Consider the following 7,916-nt stretch of genomic DNA (forward strand, 5'->3'; position numbering starts at 1 on the left):
TTCAGGTTCGAATCCACAACCACCACCACATCATGGTATTCCCATTGGTGGTGAATCAAGTGCCACTGCCATGAGTGGGGAATCTGGGGATAGTATTCCCATTATTGTTTAGTCAAGTGACGTTGTGATTGGTGGGGTTGGCATGGGTACTACTACTGATACTAGTTGTCTTGTTGTTGGACAAGGGATATAACAAAATATCTCTCACAAGAGGCCACTAGTGGTAGATACTCATACTATTCAGAATCCTATATCAAGTGCCACTGACACTACAAAACATTCATTTGCAGCTTCAGATCACACACCTAAAAAGATTATGAAAACTACACATGAAAGTGTCAGTGGGAGTAGGACGGGATTAGGAATTCTTGTTGGTAATCCTAGTCAAGCATTAGTTAAACCACATGAATAAGTGGAACTGGAGCCTCTGGTATTCCCATGTCACCTTCTAAACATTCCATTGCTTCAGCAAGCCCAGATTTTCAATTTTGTGATTACTATGAAAAATATGAACACGCAATAAAAGCAAATAAAGAAAAAAAGAAAGCATTTCATAAGGTTTCCCTGACTGAAGTTTTAAACGAACAGCCTACAAGGAACAAGGTATTTCCAACATATGGCCCACAGAAAGATATGATGGAGTTCATGGTTGTTATGCCCCCGACCCCAACTAAAGATAAAAATCCACCACACAATCAGATAGATCCCTCTGAATTTCAAGTTAGCACCCTCCAAATGGATTTTTTCAAACTACATAATGTGGAAAAAATAGTGTGTCAAAAAGGACTAATGAAGTGGTCTACACTTCACTGCTAAAGGTGGAGAGAGAAAAAAATAAACTGGAGAAACAAATAGAAAAGTTACAGGAAGACCTGGCAAATGAAAAATCAAGGAGGAAAGCAACAGATAACAAGTGCAATGATTTACAGAAAAGGATAAAAAATTTGTGCTCTGCAGTAGAAATTGTAGAGCAGGAGAAGATGGATGCAGAATTGAAATGCCTGACAAAAAAATTGGCTAAAAGTAGTATACAAATTGATGAGGAAAAAGCCAGTTTTCAAAAATTATACAAAAGTTATGAGTTTGCTGCTGCCGAAATGAGAAAAATACAGGACCTATTGGATCGTGGGAAGGAAAAAAAGAAAATTTGTAAGAGGAAGTAGAGGAAGAAAGAAAAAAATGTGCACAAATGAAAGAAGACCTGCACAGTGCAAATGATAAAATAAAAACTTTGGAGGATGGATTGAAAGATAATATGAAAAATACAACGAAGTATATACAAGAAAACATTTGGTGGCAAATAATGCAAAGGAGTGACAAGTTGTGTGAATGGTTTGAATTGAATGAAAGTCTAAGAGTAATTTATATGAAAATCAAAGGGCACTTTGAGAAGAGCATACATGTTTATTCAAAAAAGAATATGGCAAAAAAGATTTTGCAAGTAGTCTACAGTTCCAGTGACAGCTACTTGGCATCCAAGGGAATTAAGAGCCGCATTGATGCCACAGTTAAGACATCATCTATCATTCAAAAATGCTAGAAACTAAGGGAAACATCAAAAGTCATGGAAAATTATGGAAAAAAGATATTGAAGCTACAAGAAAAGAAAATTAATTTGATTAAACTTGGTTTGCCTAAGACCGTTGACCCATCAAATAAATTCATTGGAAAAGAAGCTTACAAAAAAAGCATGGAGATAAAAATGAAATCTGATTTAGATTTGCTTCCTAAGTACACAACTCCCCAAAGCTTTCTAGAATTCATCAAACCATTTACAACTCTAAATTTGGTATTGGATGAAAGAGTGATGTCAAGTCAATCTTCTAAATATGGAATGTTGACGAAGTTGCAGTTGACTTTCCATAGTTTACAAAATATTGACCTTCCATTAGACGAAGAGTGGAGCACCCTACAAAAAATAGCACAGAAATCTTAAGAATCATAGTATGTATTGCACAATTTTCTTCTTTTACTCTTAATTTCAAGGTTTTATGTTTTTTCTGTTTGGAATTTGGCATCGCTTGAAATAACTTTGTTTTGTGAATAGGAAAAAACCAGCACTGGCTATTGCTATTTTTCTAATCCGGCCTATGAATCTATGATGCACAGTGCAAAACTTCAGCCAGTAAATTTGTATTCTCAAATTCTCCCTTGCTTTAACATTTATGCATTTCTCTATTTCTGATTACTAGGTTTTAGGCACTGCTATTATCTATATTTAATTTGTCATGGTGTGAAAATATTTGATTTTGAACTCTATTTTTTGAACAGGAGACATCAGACATGTAGCAGATGTTAAATTGCTAATACAGCCTGTGATGGCCATATAAATCAGTGCCAAGTTTATGATTTTGATTTTGAGTCTTCACATGTTGCAAACTTGCAATTCGACCTGAAGTTGATGTTGCTCCCTTGTTTCTATAAAAGGGAATTCAGGGTCATTTGCAAAGGGTTCTGAAACTTTGTATTCACTTTTGCATGGACATTGGAGAATCACACAGGAGCTGTTGTTGCTCTCTTGTTTCTATAAAAGGGAATTCAGGGTCATTTGCAAAGGTTTTTGAAACTTTGTATTCACTTTTGCAATTTGCATGGAGAATCACACAGGTTGGTGTATTACTATTGAATGAATTGTATCATATGGTTCAGAAATGTATCACACAGATTTGAGACACAAACATGTCTAAATAAACAATAAACATCTATGTATCAATAAACACATTATGGTCTTTTTTTTATTATGCTATTTTAAATCTGGGAATAGAAAGTTGAAAAATAGAATTACAAATCAATATTAAATTCTAATTGCAAAAAGTAATATGCTTGTGTAATATGAATGATGAGATACATTAATAAGATTAATAAATACCAATCTCTTATAATTGCCATTCATCCTCATCAAATTCGGAGCTTTCTTGATTCTTGTCCGTGGTTTCTTCACTTTGAGTCTACATACCTTCGCTGAACTGCATCTCAATGCTACCAGTAGGTCCAGTACATGAGTCAATAGTCCCAATGGCACTTTGGTTTGAAGTGTTTCCCAAATGTCTTCTTTCACATTTGGACCTCCAGATTTGCAGTGCCCTATCGTAAGGAAAAGTGTGGACATCATACCTAGATGTATAGAGCCTCAAGCAATTTTCTGAATTTTTGTCTAGTTTGTTTCTTAGCTTTGATTTTAGGAACCCCAAAGCACTGAAAACTCTCTCATCTTCCACCGAACCCAATATTATGGTAAGACATAAATCAGCAAGCTTCAAATATTCTGGCATTGAATCACGCAACACTGAGTTCTCAGCTATAATTTTCCAAAGCCTTGTTATTGATCCCTCTTCATGGGGGTTCTCCATTTTTCCATATTGTTCTCTCATAGTGTATGCAAAATGAGATGATTTCACTTGAAGATGAGTTTCGTCTAATATTCCATTTATAGTTACTCCATTCAATTCTCTGGATATGCAAAATTGTTTTATCAAAATCAGTAGCTTACTTCAAAAATTAGATGCAATGATGAGGCTCCAATAATGAGGAAACACAATAGACATGGCTTCGAAAAGGTTGTCAGGAGGGAATCTGCTTCTAATTTGTGAGGAAAGATCATATGCAATTTTCTTCACAGAAGTAGTTACAGTTTCAACAATCTTGTCGAAATCTTCCCTTGTAACTCTTGCTAGTTGCTTCCTGGGGCGCTTTCCTAGTTCCTCGGGGTCAACCATGGCATAGAAGTGCATTGGTATCTCAAATCCCCATACATTGGCACATACCTCCTCGTCTGTACCGATTTGTAAAAAGTTATCAGGATTGTTCAAATCTATGAGTGTCCGCCACTTAACAAATTTTTCATTAGATAGTGTTGGTTGATTTCGATAGAGATTGTCGAGGGTCATGCATGTCATCTTACGCAGTGTAGCATATTCTGCAATATACAAAGCTCATCTTTGGGAAGCCTTCATAATATTCCTCATTTCCTCTAGCATGGCCAGAAGAGCTACTAAAGTTAAGAGTGTCTCTAAATTACTTAACCTCCGAAGAAGGACAGGAAATTTCAGTTGATCTGATTCGTCGTGAGTTGTGTGAAATAGTCCAATCAAGGATGGATATTCTAAAAACACTCGATGCACTGGACCATCCAAAGAGATCCATCTAGTATCATTATCCTTGAGAAGCTTGTTCCCATCAGTTATTCTATCAGAAAAGTGTTGAAAATCCATAAATCGCTTGGGACTTCGACAGAAGTGTGAGTAGAGCTCTCTGATTAAAATTTCAATTTTTTTAACCGAAGCAAACTTGCTCATAATTCCAAAAGCTAGATTCATTCTGTGAGCCATGCAGTGAATTGTAGTAATGTACGGTGCAAATGAAGTTTCAATCTTTGTACAAAGACTATTCCTGTGACCTTGCATTATTGAAGCTCCATCTACTCCAACGCAAACCAATTTTTTGGCTATCGTCATGTCATCCATACCTCCATATTCAATTAAACTTCTCTTTACTAGTTGAAATAAATTTTCCGTTGTCGCACTCTCCTTCATTTTAGCAACAGATAGTAGATGAGGTTGGCAGGTATGATTATTTACAGTATAAACACACATGCATACCCATGAAGTATTGTCTACTGCCCTAACTTCGTATAAAGAAAATGTAATAAAGTTTGACTCATTTTTTCCTTTACATCTTCTTTCTCAACCTCAACAAGACAACTTGTCCATTCCCATCCACTGTTTACTGACCAGTGTCTATTAAGATAGTTAGGAACTTTCAAAAAGTGTAATAAACCACTAATTGATGAGAAATCTGTCATAGCACGCCCTCTGCTCAAAATATAAAAAACAATGCTTAACTAAACAACTTTTCCTAGTTATTCTATTTGCATTGCTTTTCCAAAACTAGCTTCAATAGAACCTTTAACTTCATCAGGCTTCGTCTGTATTTTCTCATGAAAATAATACTCTTCGGCATTCCTCACATGCTTACATTCCTCCTTTGTTTTCCATCTTATCACTGATTTTTCAACCCCGTCTATCATTTGTTTTTCATAAACTTTACCCATATGATTTTCTATGGTGTCAAATTTTAGTTGCAACCTAATTTCCTTGTTATGTTTCCAAGTGCAAATCTTACACCTGCATTCTATTGGAGGGTCGCCTTCAATTGGATTCTCCACTGGTTCAATGAATGGATACTTTGATGCCCAATTAATTTGAAAATTCCTCACTGACATATCCCACTCCCGATCCTTTTTTAATTGTGGTTCACCCTTTTTGATATGGCTTTTCTTTTCCTTTTTTGTGCATTATCATCAATGGCATTATCACCCAATTCAATTATATCATTCCAGCTAACTTGGGCATCTACCAGATAATCTTCTTCAAGATCATCCCGATCTAAGATATCAAATTTGTCATTGTCTTCAACATGCGGTGTAGGTGGCGAATTTTGTACTTGTACTTGTGATGATGTACCTTCCTGATTTTCACCACAATATTTTCCAATGCCAAAGTGTGAATACAATGTTCTTCTTTTTGTTGGCCTCTCATGGCCTTCCCCACATTCAGGTTTCCTACCCCTCTTCCTGTTCAACATCTCCAATGAAATAAAGGCTGCCAAAAAAATATCAATTTGTTGAAGAAGCAATAATAGACTATAATGTATAATATATGTTTCATTGGCCCTACGACCTACAATCTAGATGTTTGTGGTTTGAATGTCCCCCTAAGTCCTAACTACTTGGCACTGACAGGTCGCCATTGAATAAAAATGAACTCAACAATGCAAACAAATATAGATAAATTTAGAATAATATTATAACACTTCAAAAATATGATCGCTCACCTTTAGGTCACTAGCAGTCGCCAATGCAATCAACAACAATGATTTTCCTTGGTCTAAAACTTTGCTATTGATCAGAAATCAGAGCCTAGAACCCACCAGATTGTGTTGGGATAGATCTGATCTTTGTATGTATTTATACCAATCCTTATATGGTGAATTCCACGGGAATTTTATATGGTATACAAATATTTGGTGAATCCCGCATAACTATAACACGACTTATGTAATTTTCAAGGCGATTATAGGTCGTCCAAATACGACATGTAATTTTCGAGGTGATTATAAGTCGTCCAAATAATTGGCAAATACAATATAGTTGGCGAAATTTGGGGTGAATGGAGACACACATTGGCAAAATGTCAGGCGAATTGGGTCCTCTTGGCTAACAAATCTTCACATGCCTATAGGTGAATTATGGTCGTCTATTAAGGCAACCTCTAAGAGTGTAGGCAAAAAAATTAAATTTACCGTGTGTCCACTATATATTGTATTGGCAAAATCATCGCATAGAAACATTTAATTGCATAAAACATATGGTGATCGGGCCATGACTTTGACAGAAATTGATAATGTTCTGGTGACATGGTCACCCCCAGTCAGTACAAAATATTCACCATTTCCCTAGTCACCGACGTGAAAAATTCGCCATTGGCAACTATTCGCCACTAAAGTAATCTTTGGAAACGATACAAAGTGAACTCAAGAGTTCGAGAACCCAAACTTCCGAACAAGAAAACAAAAAAATGACCCAAAACTTCGGAAACCCGAACTTCTGGGGCTACACAAACAAACAAATGAGACAACAACAAACTTGAGAACGTGGGGACTCAAATTCTCGAACAAAGAAACATAAACAAGCAAACAACCCACCTCAAGAACTCGAGAACCCGGGTTTTGAGGTGAACAAAACAAAAGACTAAAAAGAAAAGGAAAAACTAATAGAAAAAAGACAAAAGAGGGGACCCATATTTTTATAAAAATGAAAATGATGGGACTAGATATGCAAGGCATAATAGGGAGGTATGTAGGAAGAGGGAGAGAGTAGATAGAGATATATATAGAGGGAAAAAGAGAGATAGGTGGGGACGAGGGGAGAGAGGTGAGATAGAGAGGAGATAATTTGCATGAGGTAGGTAGAGAAGAGAGAAGAGATACAAAGTAGAAGGGTGAGAGACATAGGTTTAGAGATTGGGGAGAGAGGAGAGAATGATATAGAAAGACGAGGGATAGAGAGAGAGGGAGACTGATAGGAAGGGAAATAGGTCTAGAGATTGAGGGAGACAAAGATAGTGAAATAGAGATATAGAGAGTGATAATAGTAGCTTAGTGATTACGAAAATTTGACTAAGTGTGAGTAATTATAGGATCTAGAGCTTGGGGAGAGAGGAGAGAGTGAGATAGAGAGAGAGAGAGAGAGAGAGAGAGAGAGAGGGAGGAGAAGGAGAGATATAGGAAAATAGATAGGTCTAGAGCTCAGGGAAGACAAAGAGCATGAGATAGCAAGAGAATGATGATAGAAGCCTACTGATTACTAAAATTTGACTAAGTTCAAAAAATTCTAAGATCTCCTAAAATCTAGAATCTGCATTATGACTCCTAGAGATCTGAAACCACTCTCAAACAACTGACAATATATTTATAAAATATAACTTAAAGTATAAGAAAGATAAAAGACAAAGAGAAAATATAACTTATGGAATGCTAAAGGAATGCCATCTAAGTCCATGTTCCTGATGGAAAAACTAAGGGAATGCTAAAGGAATTGTCATCTAAGTCCATGTTCCTTATCTAACTTAATGTAAGCAAAACATGATCGCATTTTTCTTGCTAAACATAACATGATCACATTTTTATTTTTAAAAACACGGTCGCATTTTTTATTTTAAAAAATGATTGCATTTTTATTTTAAAGAACGTGATTGCATTTTAATTTAAATAACTCATACACGTTTTGCCTTGTACTTAGGCTTGGATGACAAGGTTGAGGCTTGAGAGCCTCATTTCCCTCCTTTTTACATGTTTTCTTTTTCCAATCCAGTTTCTCAACTTCATCATCATCAGGTTTACACGTTATCAAATGGGTA

This window comes from Cryptomeria japonica, chromosome 5 (genome assembly GCF_030272615.1).
Source record: "Cryptomeria japonica chromosome 5, Sugi_1.0, whole genome shotgun sequence".
Classification (NCBI taxonomy): domain Eukaryota; kingdom Viridiplantae; phylum Streptophyta; class Pinopsida; order Cupressales; family Cupressaceae; genus Cryptomeria; species Cryptomeria japonica.